This window comes from Lathamus discolor, chromosome 1 (genome assembly GCF_037157495.1).
Source record: "Lathamus discolor isolate bLatDis1 chromosome 1, bLatDis1.hap1, whole genome shotgun sequence".
Taxonomy (NCBI): domain Eukaryota; kingdom Metazoa; phylum Chordata; class Aves; order Psittaciformes; family Psittacidae; genus Lathamus; species Lathamus discolor.
The window spans coordinates 115,089,265-115,111,738 of record NC_088884.1 but is presented as its reverse complement, the minus strand read 5'-3'; the positions used below and the strand labels follow the sequence as shown (position 1 = coordinate 115,111,738).

Genomic DNA, 22,474 nt, shown 5'->3' with positions numbered 1-22,474 from the left:
GTGGATCGTATGATTTATTACTAGACCTTGCCAGACTGAAGTTTGGGGCAGGTTGGGAATGAGATTCTATTGAGATACATATTCATATTGGAGGGGGAGAAGAAGCAGAAGTGTTAAAAAAAACCAAAACAACCAAACAAAAACCTATTAAAAAACAAAATAAGAGGAAGGAGAATTTTCAGTGCTGGAAAAATGTGGAACAAGTCTGAAACCACAGACTATGCATGGAGAAGTTGCTTGCTAAAGTTATTAGCTTTGTTGCGATTACAAGAAAAAATAAACTTGTTCAGGCGTTTATGAAAAGATGAAAATAAGGTAAAATAAGTTGTGGTGGCAAGGGCAGGGTAATGTAACCTTTGCAGCCTTGAGGGATCAAAAGCAGGATGTAAACACAGAACCTAAACCCACCTAATCTTTGTACAGAAAGCGCAGTTTGCATCTCCCATGGACCTGGATAAAAATTCAAGCTGTAGGATGCCTAACAGAAGTTGTTCTAGACACTTAGAGTGGAAAGAAACCTATATCATCATATGAAATGAATAATTTTAATTATAAATGCACATCTAGATGAAGATGTTGCTCATTGCAGGGGAGTTGGACTAGATGACCTTTGAAGGTCCTTTCCAAACCGTACTAGTCTATGATTTTATGATTTCTATGATCTTGCGGATACATGGCGTTGCAAGTCCACTGCTGAAAAGGTGTTGGGTGCCGAGTTCAGAGCAAAAGAGGAAGATGCTAAATAAGATTTTGATCTGCCAGAGTTGCCTGTTGCTGACTGAGACTATTTTAACTGAATCCTGGCATATTAGTATTAAAATATTGACTACATCAACCAGTGTTATCTAGTAGAATAGCAGAAAACACTTTGGAAATAACTCATCACTGCAGTACCCTGGAAACTATTATGTGCACTCATGACTACCTACTGCACAAAAATGTAGTGTCCTGTGCCAGTGTAATACAATAGAAGTGTTGTGATAATGTGATAATTTCTGTTCCTGGAAAACCATCATTTAGATCCCTGAAATCAGTGGGACTGAAGGACACAGTTAAAATAAATCATGTGTTGCTCTCTGGAGTAGTGCTAGGTGGGCCTTATGTGCATTCCTAGGTAATACAGTTGGAACTTTAGCACATCCCTCCATCATATTTGAGACGCTGAGATATTCAGCAGCCAAAACTCCTATATGTGTTATGGCTGAACGACATATTGCAAACTACTGAAAGTATGCATGAAGATACCACATTTCGATAACCACAGCTCTGTGTCTGGAGTTGAATTATTTGTGTAATATATTGCCCAACCTCTTGGCATGTTGAATGAATAAGAATATCTCTGGAGACTTACAAATGGGAATACTTACTTGGAGAATCAGGAGACAAAACCAGCAGATTAAGAGTGCTGTAGAGATCAGACTGCTCCACTGAGAAAATCAAAGTCTGTGTGCAGTGATCTAAACTATGTTTGACATGCCAGGCTTTGGTTTCACCAGGAGACTCGCTATGGTATTTGGTTATGTTTTTAAAACCCACAAGTGTAAATTAGAACAAGCTAATTTTGTAATTATTCCCAACAGACACAGAAGTAATTTAGTCTCAAACATGTTTATTTTATAAAGACACAATCATTCAAAAAACAAGTGCTGAGAAACCACAAGTGGTTTGAGCAATAGAGGCTTAGAGCTTTTGCAAACACACACGTTTTAAATGTGGAAGTATTTGTTTAAAAGCCATTGAGTGTTCTGTCTCCTTCTTTGTGGCTTTTATGACTGTCCTTAAGAGTAATATGAAGGAACTGGAGGGTGGGAAGGTTGTTTTGGTGGTGCTGCTATTAGTCATTAATTTAGTTGAAATTCCAGGAAAAAACTCAGTTGTTCAGACTTGAGGAATGGAGAACAGATCACGCTTGTGTAAGATGCTGCTGGAGGAGAGACTGATCCTGAGATATTACAAATATGCTGTGTGGAAAGGGCACCGTGTACAAATATGTTAAAATCAAGGTTGTAATATTAGCCTGTGTAGAAGTCCATAAAGAGGTGGTTAGAAATGGTGAGGTTCTTAGCAGTTAATGAGCAAGTTCATGTATGTCATGACTTACCAGTTCTCTGATGGTTGTTTTGGCATGACCCAAGAGGAAATAAATATTTGACAGTGACAGAAGGTAAGTGCCCCACAGCTTTTGGGTCCTATACAACGTATGATATGATGTTCCAATTTCTTGAAAAACAGTGTGAGTAATAATACAACTTACAGCTGGCAAACAGCTCTCAAAGCCATTGTGCTTTCTGAGAGCAGTGAGCTTTATTGGCTGGTTACTCTGCTTCTTTTACTGGGAAAGATTAAACAAACAACTCCAGTGTGGCTGTAATGTGCTGTCAAAGGTGAGTTGCAGCCTACTTCTCTTCTTTAAGGTGGTGTTTAAATCAATCTATATTTGCCTTTCTGTAAGCAGTACTTTGTTTTCTGTTTTTTGAGACAAGTACCAACTTTGGAGGGGGGAAAAAGGAGACTCGTGGTTTCTGTGTGGTTGTTGTACGGGTTGGTCTGTTTATAATGTCTGGTTTATATGTACAAAGTGCAGATATAAAGCTTTTTGTACACTTTTTGTAAGATTTTTAAATACAGCTAGGTAGCAGCCAGACTTTTTACATTTCCCATGTAAGTTTATAGGATTGAATAAATAATCCTTAATCAGGCAATATGTCATGTTTTAGGTTCAAGCACCCTGCTTCTGGAATAAGTTATTTAGCTACATCTGAAGCCTAATGCTGCTGGAGTTAATATATAAATCTCTACTTCTGGATTATCAAAAGGTCTACAAAAATCCAGCACCAATTTTTTGAGAAAGGTAATAGGGCTATAACTTCATATAGGTTTTTAAAATTCGAAGCCCTGCTCAAAGTCGGATAGTCTGGTTAGGAAGTCAAGATGATGCGAACTTCAAAAACTTGTAGCAAATGGTCCTTTTAGATACTAGACCTTGCCGGCAATTCCCGTGGAATTTCTGGTGTACAGTAGACATGAGTATTTTGGGAGTGAATCAGTTGCTAAGTTAGAAAAATATATTTTAGTCTTCCAGTCTGGAGAATTCACACTGATTTAAGGAGTTTTTAGGCTTTATGGAATATCTTAAAGTGTATTTAAGATATTTTTAAGAGCTTTTCACTGAATTCTAGATAAACTTTTTAACATCTTATGGGCACTGGTTTTGTAAAATATACCAGATTCATAGCTTTAGTGAAAATCAGGTTGTTAACTTAAATGGAGAAATACAGCCCTGATGAGAAAAGATCTTAGTGTCATGGGGAAGGGAATTATTATTAGCACTCAGGTCAGATTTCTGCTTGAACTTACTTTGTACTGATCTGCAGTGATTTAATACTGGTCATCAGGTTCCCAGCACAGTCTAAAACTGTAATTCCAAGCCTTTTTCTTTGGTCAAAGGCACAAGTAATTTCTCTCATTGCTCCCTGCTCTAATAGGTATGCCTTCATATTTACATTTCCCATCAGAAAATGTGTGTTTTAATTTGTTGAGTGCAGGTTTCAAAATTGCCTCCAAAGTTGGAAAACTTTATGCATCAAGGGCTTAAAGGGCTTACATGTGGTATATCCTCCTCTATGTCTCACCAAGGTCAGCAGAAAGGGATCCATTGATGGCAGTGGGTGGCTGAGCACCAATGATAGAGTTCTCCTCTACTACGTTACTGCATGCTTTTAGTTTATATGGCTGTATGTTAGAAATATATTTTTGCAGTTTCAGTTATTAAATAAGTTCTGCTTTTCTGTATTTGTCGCCGTATGTATGACACATAGGTCTTCTGTGAAGTGTTTAATGTAGATGCCCTGTTTCATCACTTCTATCTAAGAATGTTCTTGATAATGGGACAGTAACATCCTCAAATGTCTTCATTTTCTAATTGACATTTTATCCTAAATAGTTATCAAACTTGAGTACTTACGTACTTGCTTCCTGTAGGTTTTAATGATGAAATATTTTGTTTACATATTCCATTTTCTGTTCATTATCTACAGCATGCATTTTCCTATTTCATTTTGATTTCCTTTCTTATGCCTCTAAGATACCTTGTAGTTTTTGAGGTTTGATGTTACGCTTCCGTTTTTGGAATATTGGCTTAGATGAATGGGAATGGATGTTCAATACAGTCTTTGTAGCCCATTGTTATGAAAAGCAGACATAATAGGTGATTCCTACTTTTTTTACTTCAGTAGTTTCCTAGTGTCATTTAGCTGGTTATGTTAGGAATATCATTGAGGACAAGACAAAACTAAGTGCAATGAATATTGCAAAGCTGTAATGAAAGAAAGTGTCACTTACTTTGTCAAAGCTGAAAGAAACTGGTTTTAGCCTCAGGGTTTCTGCAGCTGATTTAAATTCTCTTAAAGCATACATATCTAAAACACCAACAAACATGTGAAACCTATGAATGCTGCTGTTATTCCACATGTATCTCTAGTGTTTATTTATTGCACATGAAGAATTGCACTAAACACTAGTGCTACAAAGTAAAAGGAAAGAAGTACCTTAGCAAATTTGGTACCATAAGGAAAGAGCTTCTGGGCGGCAAGCAGACATTACTTTTTGTTTCATATAGCCGTGGAGTGTTGGATTTCCACTTTGTTTTTTGCATGTCCATCCTTCTGTACTCTTAAAATGTTTTCACAAATGTAAATATTGCCAACGAGGCTTTGCATATAAAGACCACCTAAAGAACATCTGTGAGTCACTGTAGTGACTGGGGAAGAATAAATTTGTTGATGGCTCAAAGCAAAATACATAAATAAAATAAAGTCACCGGGTATTCCTGGGAGAATTTCTGGTTCTGGGAATATATATATATATACACACATAGACACTGCAGGAATGCTTGAGAGAATAAAAATACTCTTAAACAATAGAGGTAGCAGATGCGGAGATTTGGGAAGTTGTTTCCCTAACGCCATGAATTATGAAATCACATTTGGATTTTAAATGCTTATGCACTGCAAGTAAAGCTTCAAACAAAAACCTTCTGCAATCCATAAAGTTTATTTTAAAGGCCCTTTTCCCGAATTGCATTTAACAATATTTATAGGTATCATTTTAATATCAAGTTAAGCAGTACAAAATAAATTCTCAGTAAAGCCTCTCCATCTGAATGCGTACTTGAAGAACTTTCTCCTTGTTTTTTCTCCATTAGCCTACATGTAGTTAAAAGCTACAATTAAAATGTTGTCTGAGATAGGTGAGCAATGAATTTGTTTGAGACTGATCTGAGTCCAAAAGATTAAAAGGAGGGGGGGGAGGCAAAGAAAAAAAGGATCCTACAGTACTTTAAACATGATGCATGCTCCTGTTTGGCTGCCAAAATTACCATGAAGACCTCATTTAAAATGATACAGATTTACAGCACTTGTGTGCACAGTTGACGAAGGGAAATGAAAATGTAATTGCAAGCACTCATCAAAAGCTCCAGCATTCAGATAGCTTAAGTTGAAAGGCACAGTTTGTTATGAGGTGACATGGTAAAGTTGGCAGGATTTTGTCAAGTCTAAGCTGTGGTTGATTCAGCTCCAGGTAGAAGATCAAAGGCCCAATCCATACCCCACTGAAGTAAATTGGAAGCTTCCCATCAGATCTGAGACTTTAAAATTTGCCAAAAGATTTTGATTGCGTGTGATGAGATTTTTTTTTTAAAGAATTTTCAGAATTATTAGAATCATCATTTTATTCAATTATATGTGCTTGAATAAGAACAAATCAATATTACAGCTGAAAATCCTATCGTAATATATTATGGAAGTCATGGTGTTGGTCCCAGATATTGATGCTTGAGCCCTGGGTGTTTTGAAGAGTTCAACAGTGCCTGCTACTGATGATCGCAACCTCACAGGGTTATTTGTCACTACATCTGTGTGCTGTAGTACGCCCCAGCCATATGGATTTGAACCAGGTCAGATGTGAGAACTTGCTCATGCTTGTGTCAGCCTGGCAGGAGTGCACACTGAGGTATTTATAGCTGCCTTGTACCAGCTGCAGGAAGGAGGAGGATACCTGATCTGGCATCTACCAAGATAAAATTACTTTCAGGAAAATTTTTAAAATGCATTTGTATCAGCAGAATGGTTTGGTACCAGTTCAGCTTTTTTTTTGTCATGAGCTTTCCTTGCCTTTCTATACTGGGCACCCAGAAAATGAAGTTCCCATCTCAGTGAACCACAGCTTACCGTTATTATTACTACATGCTAAGTATTAACATATTAATAATTTACTATTCTAAATATTTGAGCTGTATTGAAGTAAATTTGGCTGTTTTCTGAAAGCTACTAGTTGTCAGGGTACAATTTGAGGAGATTTCCCTCTTGTTGCAAAGAGGATTTTCCACAACAGGCTGCTTTCACCTCTCCTTTCCCCCAGCCTTTCCTCCCAAAACGTGTGCTCTTCCTTGCCATGTTGTAACCATTTTTCATAAATTGGAGCCATACTATAAGATAGAATAATGCTATTTTTTAAGTGGGAATTTATCAGACAGGATCCTTCTCTTTTTTATCAGCGTAACTGGTGCCCTGGTGAACCTGACTGAGGAACATGTAGCTGAGCATGACGAAGGACAAATGTCACAAGATTTGTTACAGGACGGAGAGTACTGGCCTTATTGGAGTAAATGTTTGTGGAATTGCACCATCGGAGCAGGTGATGGTGTGGTAATATTTCACATGAGGAAATCTTATTAACAAAGGATTAAAAGTTGTGTCATCTGGTTTAATTTCATTTTAGATATTAATGTTTTCAAAGTTTGGTCAACTTGTTCTTTGGTAGACATGGGGTTGATAAGTTTGTTGAAGGGGAAAGCAGGATAATGAAAATAAACTGTTCAGCTCTGAGATCACCTGTGAAATGTGTTGGAAAAAGTAATTTAGGAAGGAAAAAAAAGAAAATTGTGAGAAGACCAAATAATTATGTTTCAATCACAGGTGCAGATACACGCTGCTGTTCTTCTGTGTATAATTGCATTACAGTCCAGGATAAAGTGAATAGAAAAGCCTATGCAGATTTCAGTAAGTGATCCCTGCAACACAAGGTGTGGGAGGTGGAAAGCTCTGGTGAATGCCAGTTGTTTTTATCTGGGTTAGAGAAGAAATGGCACTTTCACTTCTCACTTTTATAACATGCTATCCACTGTTTACATCAATAAATATCCTGAAAATAAGGTCTCGAATTGACTTTTACATGCAGCTGCAGCAGTGTCAGGAATTTCAAAGTATTGTCTTGTTTTGCCTCTGAACTCACAGCTCTGACTCGGGCAACAGCCATCATTTATGTGTAGAAATTTGGCAGCACCAAATAACCACTGGTGACAATTTTCATCGAAGAGAAGAAATACAGGACAAGCGTGTGGCTTTAAAACAATTTATAGAACGTATTTGTCTGGGTTGGACTATTTCTCTCATGAAGTAATGACCCATGCAAGGTTTTGCACAACTGCTTTTTTACAGTTTTACTGACTTGCTGTCCATGACCAGGAGTTGGTCTATTGACAGTACTGCCACAAGTAGGCAATACTGGCGCTCAGGCAGGAGAATTTGATGGATAAGATACCCTCTATATAAACTAGCAAGCATATCCTTTGGCTGCATGAGAGAAGATGACGGCTGTAAGGTCACGTTAAAGTCCTGGATTGTTTAGGAAAGCTTATGTCTTCCAGCTGGGAAACATCACACAGACAGTTCAGGATACACCAAAGTTTTCGTTTAACAGAAACACAGCAAGTCAACTTAGGTAATTTTATCGGCTGTGTTCCTTTGGGCCAGTGCTTTGGGAAGGAGAGTAAGATCTGCCATTACTCATTGTTGCCTCTTGTGAGCTATTAATTTATTATGCTCTTTTATGTCTGTATGTATTTTTGTAAATAGTGCTTAGATTAAAGTTAAGTGTACGTATTTGTAAAAACGGATGGATTGGACTTTCGGGGAATGTCAAGCTTTTTTGCTTCTGAGTAGGGCTGGTACCATTCGTACTCATGTATAACATCTGTGCTTCTCTGCTGTTTCTGAAAGGTTTGGTAAATTTAAAAGCAAGACTAATGGCTGCTCATAAGAGCAGGGTGCAGAAACTCCAGTTTTTCGCGCTCTTATTAACAAAAGAACAGCCTGTGTGCGCTGGATATCTTTAGTAACGTTGTAGAACTTCATATACCCACCTCTGTACTTCTGGGGATGCTTAAGTGCTGTTCTGTCCCAGGACTGGGTGTACACAGTCATGGAGTGGCTGGGAGAGAGCTGTGTAAGAACTCCTGAAAGATCTTTCAAGGCAATGTGTAAATTTAGCATTGTTGTTTTATTAAATAATCTTTCAGCTTTTACAGCTTTTGATCCTGCTACCGCAGTGCTTTGTGTTCAGGTAAACAGCGACCTTGGAAACATGATGTGATGCTGCGTAATCGAATTCTCAGAAAGTCAGTTGTGAATGAAACTGTGTCACTGAAGGAAACTGAGCTAGGCTGCATGAACAGGCACTACTTTAGCAGAAGGTGAACTCGGCTTTTTGAAAGGAGATTAGGCACAAGCTACATAGCTTTAAAAGTGTCGGGCAGGTTTGACTTGTCTTCAGATGAATTAAATATATTCTGTAGCTGCTATGGTTTGATGAGGAGTGTTGTCTGACTTCACTGTGCCATAGGCAGCTGTTCTACTGTTTCATAAGTCTTGGATTCAGTAAAAGATGGATTGAGAAAGAAGAAAACGGATTCTGGTATTCGGTGGCTCCAGGCAAGCAAAGTGATGACATAAAATTAGATGCATATTTAGGTTAGTGTTTTGGCAAGGTAAATGGTAGATTAACAAGGCAAAGATAGTAATTAGATATACTCCTGGTTTAATTTCTCTTTTAGTTTCTCATCAGGTTTTGCCTTTGGCTGTAGTCAGCTGTGGCATGAATTTATGCTTTATCATGTTGAAAGAGTGTATTGTAATTTGGGTGCAGGCTTTGGTGTGAACACCCTTCTGGCAGAGCGAAGGTTCTGTGGGAAGGATAGATCCTGAAAGGAGGGACTCCAGAAAAAATCAGACGTGCAGAAAACCTGTCCTGTTAATGCAACATGACCTTTTGCATGCTGTCTCTTCTTTCTTGACTGTACCATCGAGCTACAGCTCTACTTTGGAGCTTAGCTCATGCCCTCTAAATATCATTTTGTCCATCTTTTGCATTACAAGGAAGGACAGTGGAGGTGTTACAGCTTAGCAGTGTCCCAGTTGTTTTTGTGGCAGTTCCTTAAGCAGAAAGGCAAAAGAGAAAAGACAAAGCTTGGGGAGTGTGTGCCTGGAGCTGAAAGGAGAATTGAATCACATGCAAAGCTGCTCTGGCACTGTTGGAAGGTGTCATAGGAGTAACCCAAGTTGAACTATGTTCTAGTGTAACACCTGGGGTTCTCTTCTAGGAAAGATATGATAATTCTGAGTTATCAGAGGTATTTCACCTTTTCTTCATTCAAAGAAAGGCATATTTGAGGCCTAGTTGCAGTGTTGCTACTAAGCATGATGGAGCTTCTTTACCCAGTTTCCGCTTTCTTCTGAATGGATTTTTGGATGCCAAAAAGGGGATTATCCCAGTGTTGTCAGCAAGCGTGACCCACAGTAGACTGCGAAGAGAAATCCATTATGCATGCTATGGAGATAAACTCTTTTCCCACTCATATTCTCTGTGACTTGCATGTCTGCATGGTCCCTCTCCCAGCTCCCTTTTTGTCATTTTAGCTGTCTGAGTGCTGGAAACACATGAGGTTTTTTCCTGTTTGCATTGTCTGTGAAGAGATGGCCCCATGAGCTTTCCCAGCCTAGAGCTATCCTTATGCTCTGCTGTGAGGGTAGTGCTCCAAAGCTGAAGAAATCTGAGAAGGAGAGACAGCCTTCCTGCAAGTAACAGATGGTTAGTGTTTTAAATACAGGCTAAAAAAAAGAATTAAAAATAAGGATTCCTACCTAACATGCAGTGCTGTTTGAGAAGGGAGGGTTTTCTTGGGGGGTGGAGGGGGAGCTTGTCTGAAGGCAAAAGAGGTGGAAAGAGGGAGGTGAGGCATGAAAAAGAGAAAAATTGATTGGAGCTTTTTCATATCGTACTTAATCACAGTCATATGCCAGGCTGTTTGAGAGGAGGAGGGAGGGGATGGCTTGTTGAAATCTGTAGTGTGCTGGAATTCTGCAAGTGAGTTGTGTGGTGTGGTGCGTCCTGTGGCTTGCTGCTACCCCCATGAATAGAGCCTTTCCAGAGCTGCCAAGCCTGAAGCAAACGTGGTCAGGGATTTATTACGAAATGTACCAAACCTTGGCATGGGGCTAATTGCATATAACAAGGAGTGTGCTGAAAACTCAGACCTGAAAGGTGACAAATGTAGAAAGTATTCTGTATCTGATGCTGGTGAAAGAGGTTTTGTGTAAGGGAATGTCTGTATGTCTGTGCTTTTTGCTAATGAACTTCCAAACATAGCTGTATGTTTTCTTGTTATTAGCTTGGTTAAGATGGATGTAGATTTCTTGGTTTGGTTATTTATTTCACAGCTAACAAAGAAAGAGTAATTGCCATATGGCTGAAACAGCTAAAGGTCTCAGTTCATCTACTTCCACCCGTCATGCCATGGGCAGGGGCACCTTCCAATAGACCAGGTTGCTTAAAGCCCCATCCAGCCTGGCCTTGAACACTTCCAGGGATGGGACATCCAGCACTTTTCTGGGCAACCTGTGCCAGAACTTCTATTTAGTATCTAATCTAAATCTCCCCTCTATCAGTTTAAAGCTATTTCCCCTTGTCCTATCGCTACATGCTCTGTAAAAAGCCCCTCTCCAGATTTCTTGTAGGTCCCCTGTAGGTACCAGAAGGCTTCTATGAGGTCACCCCTGAGCCTTCTCCAGGCTGAAGAAGCCCAACTCTCTCAACCTGTCTTCATAGGAGAGGTGCTCCAGCTGTCTGGTTAGTTGTGCCTAATGACTGGCATCAGCTTTGAGACACTAATACTAGTGCCTTCTGGGCTTGTACTTATCTGACCCTGGCAAGTCCATGGTAGGTGAGTCCTGCCAGGTTTATCTTAACTTCTTTCTATCCACATTAGTCTTTATTGTATTACGTTCTTGTCAGTGACATGGGAGAAGAAGCAATGAGGACCCAGCAAAGTCAGTGTTCCTTAGTCTCTACGGTCCTCCAAAGGGTCAAAGCCCTTTATTTCATAAAAACACTGAAAGAGCTCGGGCCAAATTCTTCGTTGTCAGCATCAACAGAGGTTTCATTGCCCTGTTTGGTAGGGGGAAAGCAAGTGGTTGGTGAAAGCTGGCCTGAACCACACAACAAACATTGCCTTTTGGTCCCAATGCTGTTTCAGTCTTTGTATTCTCTCGGTGCCTGTCTCCTCTGATGCACAAAAGGAGCAGTCCTGCACTCCTGAAAATAAGTGATTACGCCTTTATCATCAGAATCTACTTGATCCATTTCACCTCCGCAATAAAAATGTAATCCATTGTACTGTAGAAAATACCTGAGATATTTGGGATTTGGTAATACTTGTACATAGGTAGTGCAGCAGCAGCTAGTTCTACAGTTAAAGATTCATAATCCTTGGGACAAATTGTGTCAATATAGCAATATATTATTCTGAATCATAGCATGTTAAACACAGAGAAGGGTAGCTTCTGTATTCTTTCTTGTATTCCATATTCTCTGTGAACTAGTGTAAGTTACTGGTAGTACCTCCTGTCATGCTTTCCTGTCACGTTGGTAGTCAGGAAATGAAAGATATATAAACGTATCTAAATAAAGCACAAGAAAACAGAAAATAATTCTAATACAATTATAATACCCACAAAATCATTTTATTTAAAAAAAACAAAATGCAGTAGGTATGAATCTAACAAAATGACAAGGTTCCTCCCAAGAACTATTCTTGCTGGCTTTAGCAGCATTGCAAAGATCACATTTTCACTCAGATAGGCTGTTCTTGAACCACTTCCTAAACTTATGAAGTCCAAATAAGACTTGTATTCTTCGGCATAGAACTTATACATGTTCTATTTTACCTTCATTTTCCATAATAAATGTAAGATTTTTTTTTTGTAGAAAGCTAGAAAGGTAGTTCTGATATTAAAATGGTAGTGTAAGTTGTGTAAAGATGCTGCCAGTTAGATTTGAACACATACAGAGCTGTATCTGAAAGATATTGAATAAAATACAGGAAAGGACCACAGAATCAGAGCGACAATCTCGGAAGACTTCGAGGGTGCTACATCTTCCAGGATAGAAGCTACTGATTGCTACTGACTGTCATACTTTCATCTATGCAAGTTACACTAGTGTTTTTACCCATTACAACTTCTGTCCGGCCTGATTTTTCTTCTGCTGAAGCTATCAGGAAATCTGTACTTGATTCCAGCAGAACTGAAGTATGCTGTGAGGGATGGCGCTGAAGGAAGAAAAACAAATGCCACCATAAAACATTTTCATTTGCGCAGGCATAATGATTGCACATCAGAATGTAAGTTTTTGTGATCTCTTAAGTGTGGTGCCTTCTTGCTACCTTTCTAGTAGTCGAGCTTAGACATGAGGGGATGCTAAATCTTGCAGTCATTTGCCTGCTTTCCCTAAATGAACAGATGAAATGGGATATCTGGTGGGAGATGAACTGGCATCTTTGAACTGTTTTTTTAAGTAAGTGGTGGCCAAGTTCATCCCTCTGTTTTCCATTCCCCAGCGTAAGATTTAAATTTAAGAAGGAGTCATAAAAGCTGCAGTTTTAACTCTGAGAACAGTCTCCAATTTTGGAGGCTTCCGCTGGGGAAATCATTTTCTTCCTCAGTTCACGATCCTAATAAGCATGTAAAAAAAGGCAGCATACAACTAATGCTGTGACCCAAGCCAAAAATAATACTGAACAAGAGTGTTGTCATGGCTTAACTATATCAGAAGAACAGTAATAAGTTTATTACTTCAGACAGCATAAAATTTGAGAGAATCTCTCTCTATTTCTTCCTACAACCTTCAGTAATGTTCCGTGACAAAGTAATGTCTGTCAGGAACTTAAAAAGGTGAAGATAAAGACTGTAGTAAAGTTGGAATACGTGTGTTAAGTAGATGGCTATTGGGTTTGTGCATGAAGCAAAATAAAAGGACATCTGATGTCGTAGCAGTAGTTGTGTTCCTTTTCTAAGATGTTGCTGTTGCTGAAAGTTCATAAGTAATACCTAGCGTGCATGCGATGGTGTCATGGTTTAAGTCCAGCCATAAATCATCAAACCACGCAGCCTCTCTCACCACCCCCGCCCCAGCTCCCCGACGGATGGGGAGGAGAATCGAAAGAATGTAACTCCCACGGGCTGAGATAAGAGCAGCCCAGTAACTAAGGTATAACACAAACCACCACTGCTGCCACCAATAATAATAATGATAAGGGAAATAACAAGGGAAGAGAATACAACCGCTCACCACCCGCTGACCAATACCCCGCCCAAGCAAGCAGAGAACTAGAACTTCCAGGTAACTGCCCCCAGTTTACATCCTGGGCATGATGTGCTGTGGTATGGAATACCTCTTTGGCTAGTTTGGGTTGGGTGTCCTGTGTTTGCTTCCTCCCAGCTTCCCCTCCTCCCTGGCAGAGCATGAGACTCAGAAACTCCTTGGTCAGAGTAAACATTACTGAGCGACAACTAAAACCATCGGTGTTATCAGCGCTGTTCCCAGGCTGAAAGTCAAAACCACTGCACTGCACCAGCTACTAAGAAGGAGAAAAATGACTGCTACTGCTGAACCCAGGACAGATGGTTTGCACCAAAACCAAATACCCTGCATCTGGCCCAAAATTTTACAAAGGATACATTTAAGGAAAGTATAGGTGACTCAGTGGGGCAGTTTTGTTTGCAAGAATTCTGTGTTTTTGCAAATATGTCTTTTATTGCTTCGCAGTTTAAGAATCTTAAACATAAATTTCAGACAAAAAGTTAACAACTCTTAATATAAGCAATGGAAGATTGATCCTTGGCACTGTTTTAATGGAGTAGAGGCAAAAAAATAAACTTCTTGTGAAGTTAAAAGCCCTGAAATGGTGACTTCTGTTAAAAATACCTCCTAAAACCACATTTTAATGTAAGATCAAATTACAAATGTCATATGTGTGAATATATAATATGTTCAGGAATAGATATACGTGAGCCCATGGTTAGAGTGAGCACATAGGCTGGGTTTGGATAGCGGTCAGGAATTGTGTAGGTCTGTAACAGCTACCTGTAAAATGTGGTGCTTATGAGTCCTTATACCTATGCATTAGGATCACAGACTTCCAGTGAGTTTGATATTAGCTGCTCAGGGATGAGAGGCTGGCAGCTTGGTAAGTGCTGCTGGAGAAAGTTCATTAAAAATAGCCATGCAGATTTCATCTTATACAAGTACGAGAACAGGTTGAGAGGACTGGGCTTGTTCAGCCTGGAGAAGAGAAGTCTCAGGGGTGACCTTATGGCAGCCATCCAGTAGCTAAAGGAGGCCTACGAGAAATCTGGAGAGGGACTTTTTACAAGGGCAGGTAGTGACAGGACAAAGGAGAATGGTTTTAAACTGCCAGAGGGCAGATTTAGATTAGATATTAGGAGGAACTTCTTTACTAAGAGGGTGGTGAGGCACTGGCACAGGTTGCCTGGAGAAATTGTGTCTGCCCATTCTTGGAAGTGTTCAAGGCCAGGCTGGATGGGGCTTTGAGCAGCCTGGTCTAGTGGAATGTGTCCTTGCCCATGGCAGGAGGGGTGAAACTACATGAGCTTTAAGGTCCTTTCCGATCCAAACCATTCTGTGATTCTATGAATTATGTGGAAGGGGAAAATATAAAAAAAAAAATAAACAAAAAAAACCCCCATAATCCCAAACCTCAAATGTAATCTGTGCTAGGACACAGAGAAGTGCTTTTGTTTTCTGAAGTTTAGGATAAAAAGTCAGGTGTTTATCTTCATAAGTTTGAATTTCTTTCAAGTGCATTCTCCTAACTATTTCTGCCACTTTAATAGTGCATAAAATAGACAAAACTTAACATAAAAAAGTAAAAGGCAAGTGGAACACGGTGTTTGCCTGTGCCTCCCCAAGTGGGAAGGGCAGTCCAGTTGTCACCTGACTGGACGAGGGCCAAATGCAGTGGTCTTAAGACCTGTGGTGAAATTCCCCTGGGTTTCAGTGGATTACAGTCCTTAAACATGAGAAGTAAGTAGCTTATTCAGTGTGCTATCAGTCTTGGTCTGAACTTAGGTATTTGTAAGTGCTACTTGAAACAGCTTCCTTGCTCTACGCAACATGTGCCCAGTGATGAGCAGAAGCCACAGCAAACCTCGTCAGCTGGCTGAAGTTTTTTTCTGCTGATTAAATCTGCATTTCTAGCTCTCCTGGCTGAGCAAGCAGAATTGCAGCAGGGCATGTGAAAACAGGGATTTGGTTTTTCTTTGCATTTTCTTGTTATGTATTGTTTGTGCCAATGCACTGCCTAGACCCATCGCACAAGGACCTCCTTGGTGCCCTGGTTGGGGTATGTTATGATACTAAGTGAAACCATGAGGTCTGCCCTAATGAGCTTGTGAGTAAAGTACTTCTTCGCTTTGTGTTCTGGGCTGCAACTGATGTACAAGTATAGATGTAACTGCAGACTGCTAGGTCATACTTCCCCCTGTTTTGTAAGGAAAAGCTGGGTGAAGTTCAATGACCCATGTTAAGAGTCAGTCACATAAGTACTGGCTAATTCATTACAAACATTACTTCAGCTAAAAATGGGTTTGTTGGGCAGTTTTGCCTAGGTGCCAAGTGATGATGCTGTAACAAAAACTGCCGTACCAGTAGAGTTGGGCTTAGATGCAGTCAACCATTTCTGCCTCCCTTCTCCAGCTAGAATAAATAGTTACGATTCAAAGCCTGCAGCACTGGCAATTTATGGCCAGATGTTTAACCATCACCACTGCAGAGAATGGCAGGTTGTTACCGTGGGGGCTGGCTGGAGAGGGGCACGGGGGTTGGGAAGGCGGCCAGGGGTTAGAAATAACCTGCTGGTTGGGATCTTTAGAGCCTTTATGTAAACACAACTGGAATGAAAACAAGGTGTGTGTTTTGTTTTGGTTTTTTTTGTTTTTCTTTGGAGACCTGTACAGCATCCAAGCACAACATTGCAGGCTGAGCTGCATGCTCCCTTTCAGAAGGGCACCGCAGTGCAGGAGATTGGGCCCACAAGTCCAGTTCAGTGCTGGCTTTGTGCACGGTGCTGACCTTCTATGTCAGTTATAGTTTTGCACTCCAGCCGTAAAGGGTGGAAAAAAAGAAGGAAAAAGAGGATAGTCATCATAGGGGAGAAAAATAGCTAGTATACTAGCAGTGAACTGGAGTGAGTATTTAATTTGAATTATAGGGCCTCAGGTGTAATGGAAAGTAATAATGAAAAAATATACTTTTAGGTCTTCTGTGCTTAGGGTTTTTTATAAAAGTCATGTGAAATAGAACCTTCTTCACTTCTTAATCTGAAAAGAAGTATAAATTGATATTAATGGCCTGTCTTGCTTCTAGTAAGATTCATTCTTTAGTCATCTCCACATAGAGCAGGAGTTTGACTGCATACTGATATATCTGCTAGAAGACTGTATAGTGGCATGTCATTCTGACAAATCTGAAGTTCTTTGGCTTATGCAGTTCTTACATGAAGTATAAACGTGGTTATATAATTTTTTGCTTGAGAAGGCGGGGTCAACATGTGTGCTTTGGATTTTGAGCGGAAGGCATGAGGATTAGTCTGTGTGGCTTGGAGGATGTTCATTTCATCTTTGTGGGTCAGCACCTCTGTAAATTTGTGCCAGATGCAGGAAGCTTGTTGTAGAAGAGTCGTGTGGTGCCGGCACACACAGGTGTTCCCAGGAAACCCTGGTCAGAAAGGTAGAAGCCCTTGCACTTTGCTATACAAGGTGTCAATTTATAGCACAGTGCAGGATCAGACTGTGCAATCCTTTTTACCACTTGTTGTGCTGTGTTGTTCAAGGACCATGACAATCCTAGACAGAGATTGTCTCTATCCCTGGCTGGTTCTGCTTTGACTTGGGGGATTTTGCTGGTAGCCCTTCTACATGCAGGATCAACTTACAGATCAGCCCTGATTTCTAATACTGTTTCATTTGTTGTCTTACTTGTTTGGGTTTTATTTGCCTTTTTTTTTGTTTTGAGGGGTGGGAGACTGGGGGTAGGTAAAAATAAAAAGCAGAGGTTTCAGCAGCCTGTGAATTGGAGTTCTTTCGCAGATGGTGGGGCAGGGGATGGATACCACTTTTTGCTTTGCTCCAGACAAAGTTCAAATATGTTTATCCATGCTGGGCTTTGGCTGGTTCCTTCATCGGCATTACAACCCAAGTGGCATGCGGCACATTACATCCACTGCTCAGCCAAGAGTCACTGAAGGGCTTTGTCTGTGCTGGGGAGCTGGGAACAAAAGCAGCCCCCAAGGTAGAAAAATGTATTTTTTTTTTTAAAGGGAAAAGAAGAATCAAAGGGGTGAGGGGCCTTTGGCTTAAGCGCTGTATTTCTGTAGGTTGAAGGCAGGTAGGGAGTGACTACTACAGTGGGTTCCATGCCGTAGAAGCTGAAAAGCACGCCTGAATAGAGAGCCTGAACTGGGGAGTTAGGCGTTTCTTGCAGAAAGTGCTTTCCCCTGCAGTAACCAAAGTCCCTTGTGTTTGTCCCTGTGTATATAGTTGAATTTAGTTTAGCTTCCTGAAGCATCCAGCCTAATGCCTGTTTTAATGTTGCAACAAACATAATAAGCTTTAGTGTGTTTTGTAGAAGCTTAACCAGGTTAGTGAAGAAAGAACTTTTCTTCTACTTTTCCCTGACAGCAAATATAAGCAAATAATGATTATAGTCAATTAGAAACAAAGGATTTTCCATTTAGTGTGTAAACGCTAAATGGAGGCTATCACATAGAATCGTTACTTGATAACTATATATACAAATTACTTGGAAAATGAGATATGTGCAGCTTCTATTTCAAAATGCATTGGTTCACAGAATGCAACTCGTGATGCTATTATACTCTTCTACAATTTTCCTGAGATTTAAGAAACATTGACTAGTTGTTAAAAGACCCATTTTCAGTTACTATTTTCTTTTCTAAGCAGATATTAATGATTGGTTTTGCTCATGTTTGAGAAATGTAAAATTTCAGCTGCCCTAACCACATTAAGTCAATAGCTAGTAGCTCAGGAATGCTGCTATTAGCATGTGGTCTTGAAAATTAGTAAGAGAGAAGAGAGTGCAATCATTAGATTTAATGAATAAAATCTTCCTGGGATTTTGTACAAATGGTAGATTGTCAAGAACTATATGAAATCTGTGAGAGATGTGAGAAATGGGTCATATGGCCTAAAATCAGAGCTACTCTTGCAGTATTAGTTTGCTTTTCCTCCAGAGATTAACACTTAGGAGTTCTGGGCTAAATTTCAAGAAGAGTGAACTCTAAACTGTGCTTTTCCCCTTCGCTTGTTTTTCTTAACCTGAAAACAGTCTTAAGAGTGTTTGCAATAAAATGCCAGGAAAAATAAAATGAAATTAAATAATCCATTTTCAAGCTTTGGGAGCTACTCTTTTCTGTTTGAAAAGAAAGCTAAAAATACCTCCTATACTAGGCCTTCGAAGGTATGCTCAAGTTCAGCTTGTCCACTATCAAATGTGCCTAGGTATTTTATGTTTTAGGTGCATGCCCCTGTAGAAGTGCCCTTGCCCTCTCAGGTAAGTTTGTTCATATGTAGCTCTTGAACCTGTTAGCAAATATATCTGTGTTTGCTGCATAGGATGGGAGAGCTCCAGTCTGCTGCTCTTCTCTCCTTCCATCTCTGTCCTGGAAGAAGACTTTGTGCCAGCACAAATATGATTCCTGTTTACCACCAGAAAGTTTGTTTTCTTCAAGGTATGGAGTATAAAGTGATTGCAGAAAAAATGTTACAGTAATAGCTACGTGAATAGAAAGTAAGGAAGTGCAATTTAAGGGAAGATCAAGGAATTGTACGGCAAGATTCTGGGTTGTTGAAATTTGAATATATTTGAACTCCCATTGAACTGAAGGGTAGTGATATTGTAGCTGAGCATAGTTTTGATAGGAGACGTGTATGCACACATGTTGGTTTGCTCTTTTAAAACGACAGGAACTACTCCTAGACCTAAGGTCATGATGGGGTGGACTAGAAGTCAGCCCCAGGCACAGGGACATCCAGGCCTGGATACTTGAGGGATCTGGGTCCTACCATGTATTTCACCACACTTCTGCTGTAGTTCTTATGCAGCTTTTCATTATTTTTATAGTAAAAGTAGTAGCAAAATATCTGACATCAAGTGTTTTGAGATGCTCAATGTGCTGAGAAAAGGCAAATGTTTCAACATGCTGCTGCTAGGGGGCTAAGAAGTACAGAAAAACACATACATACAGCTTTTCAGGTGACTTATTTTACGTGTTACTTGCTGAGACATTCCTGTGGCTGTAAAGATGCATAGCTTCCTCTTCATTAGTGTCTTTTATCCTGCTTGTCAATTTTAAGCTAGATTTTTTTCCGAGGTATGATTTTGTTCTTTAATCAGCCTAAAGTGTTTATTTTTCTACATTGCACAATTTTCTAGTGCATAAGAACTTGAAATTGAGTAGGAAATCACTGTGTAAGCTACTGTGAGCCTCATTCTTCTGCATTTGCTGCCCTTCTGGATAGAGAGCTCTGATTCTGCGGTTCTGGACATCCTGGAATAGATAAGCAAGGACTTATAAATAACTTCAGATCTTTCTACTTATGTAGGCAGTTGTTTCAGTTGACCTGAAATAAAATAGTTGCTTTATTTTTTACGGTTTCAAAATCAGCAAGCACCCAGAAGTAAAGTGTGTATAGAAGAAAGGAAACCTCTGCAGAACAAACCGATGTTCATATTCGTGCTTTCTGAATATCTTTATTTTATTTTTTTGTCTCTTGGATTCGTAACTGGAATTCAGAGGCGGAAATCCCAGAACTGCCAAAGTTGCTGATTAGCAGGGCCCTGGGTATATGAATACAAATACATATTGTAAAATAACAGCACAATAATTAACACAAGTAATGATTTTTTAGCACTAATTTATATGTTATATTTGAAAAGTAAAAGTTGTGAATGAAATTTGCATTTGAAAAGTGCTTTTTCCCTCTGGGGCATTAACTTTTGAAATAGCTGAATGTACATCATGAAGTATAGCTTCATAGTAATGGCTGAATTCATCATGAAGTTGGAGATTCTTAAAGAATTAAAAGAATGGAAAAGATACTCTGCTAAAGCTTTCAGGGAATGGTGCAATTAAAGTTCTGCAAATTTTAATTTACCTGAACTGGTTTTCTTTAGGTATAGAGTTAATTTTTAAATTATTAGGAAGTCTAAATAAACCCAAACCAAGTTAATAATACTTGTCTAAAGTCTTCCCTAATCACGAGATTTCTCATCTGCTCAAGTTGGAAAACGTTTGGGTGGCTCATTCGCCTTTGACCCAGTAATACAGACATGAATGTTAGCTGGACTTAGGAACATTTTTGCTTTGGGCAATGAGAACAAGTCAAAAGAAATGTTTGATAAAAGTTATGAGCAACTGAAAAAGTTGAATTGTGAAACCAGTATGTCTTCAATTAGAGGAATCAGTTTGCTTTCTTTTTCCTCAGTCTTAGAATATGTAATCCTTTTTAACCTTCATTCTCAATATAAATGATACTACACTCCATAGAAAATAATGTTTGCTTCTTGGTAATAAACTTACAGCAATGTAAAAAGTGTCTGTAGGTCAGTAGGAGAATATAGTTCCATGTCAGCAGCAGTTTAGGTACTGAGGATACCACTCTTGGGTATGGGTCCATAGACACTTTTTTTGGTGGCAAAAAATAATTTTTGCCTAATTTTCTCTGATTGTGGGTACTCGTTCTTACTATTGAGCTGCTCCAATAATGGAGGCATTGCAGCTGATGATGTGGAGCTGAGGGCTGGGTGATGAGCTGGAGGTGGGACAGGACTTGGGTACTCCTCAGTCCAAGTTCTCCCTGCAAACATAAACCTGTGTCCAAAGCGTTGCCAACATGGTTTGCTCATGGCCATGTCTGAAAACCTTTTAGTGCACTTTTAGCTTAAAATATAGGGATTCTTCTAAGTTGGGAAATGCAGCATTTTGCAAGTGAGGTAAGGTTCTTGCTGAAATTTTTGGCACCACCAGGGAATGGCAGCTCAAAATCTCCTGTGTCTTATGCTCTCATTTTTTGGTGTCTTGAGTTACTGACTTGTTCTGTAGCAGGTACGTGACTTTTAACACTTGGTTTAGGCACTTTCTTTGTATCTTGGTGCATCGTCTGATCATATTGACACAAATCAGGCCTGAGACTTATCATCTGGAAAGGTCTGTGATGAAGGTGTGTAGGGACACTATTTGCAAGTGGTTTAATTAGTGCATCTGGCAGTGTACCAGCTTTCCTTTAATGGGTCTTAAGTTGGAGAGTGCTGCTTTTCATTTAGGACACTTACAGTACAGTTCTAGCATTTGTACCAACTGCATCTACTCTGCCCTGCTCCCAAATTTGCATTAGTAAATAAAATTTATGTTAGAATTTAACCTGTGAGTGATCTCCTCTCTTTTAATACTATTTATTTGGTTATGTGCAGGTGTAGAAATAATTTTGTATCTTTTTCTTAGCAATTATTTCAATGGGAAGTGTGGTGTTTGTAGCAGTGCTTCATGTGAGGTAACAGATGCTAATTGCGATAGCTCTGAAACCCCTCTGTCCCAAAGAGATTTTCTTCTTTTCAAAGAAGAACAGGTTTTAATGGATGTTGTAATGGGAACAAGACTTCTTCAGTATTTTGGGCTGCCTTGTTTCAGAAGAGTAGTCATTTAATGAATGAATAATTTCATGGTTGGCTGCATTGATAGGCAGATGTTATACAATTCAAAAAGATAATCAGTTCCAATAAAAAGAAATAATTAATGTTGCAGGACATGAGAGCATTACTCTCTCCCTGGAGGTAGTATTAATTAAGAGGCTAAACTCGAGAACAAGGTCAAACATTTTTTCCACTTAGAGAGCTTGTTGGAGTAAATTGATTTTTGTCTGTGTTTGTCTTTTACTCATGTATCTTGTTAAGCATATTAAGTCAGAAGTGGTCTATGAACAGGAAAGCATCTAATTACTTTTTCCTGTATTTTTGTGAGCAATAGTTGTCTTTGGTGAGTATACTGAACACTTTGACTGCAGTAAAATTAAATACAGAAGGACTGCTGGTCATATTTGTGTATTATTAGCAAGGTGTGCTAGTGATGGTGTTTTATTTTTTTTATTAGAAGAACTGTTTTGCCACTTATGTGTTACTTCTTCCTCGTGCCTTCATTTCCCTGGACTTCACTGCTTTTCATTTGGTATATTTATTTCAGGAAAGATAATTCTTGCATCATGGC

General features: G+C 39.4%; 1 protein-coding gene across 5 annotated transcripts in view; it reads left to right on the top strand.

The window, feature by feature from the left end:
* The window catches only part of BMPR1B (bone morphogenetic protein receptor type 1B), a 246,114-nt gene that overhangs the window by 63,366 nt on the left and 160,274 nt on the right, over nucleotides 1-22,474 (top strand). Inside the window, exon 1 of one of the 5 annotated variants that reach the window (XM_065691661.1) lies at nucleotides 2,368-2,384. The exons of the other annotated variants lie outside the window; for them this stretch is intronic. The gene's annotated coding sequence lies outside the window, so the exon portion shown is untranslated. Of the gene's footprint in view, nucleotides 1-2,367; nucleotides 2,385-22,474 lie in introns of those variants that run through there. 5 annotated transcript variants of the gene reach the window in all.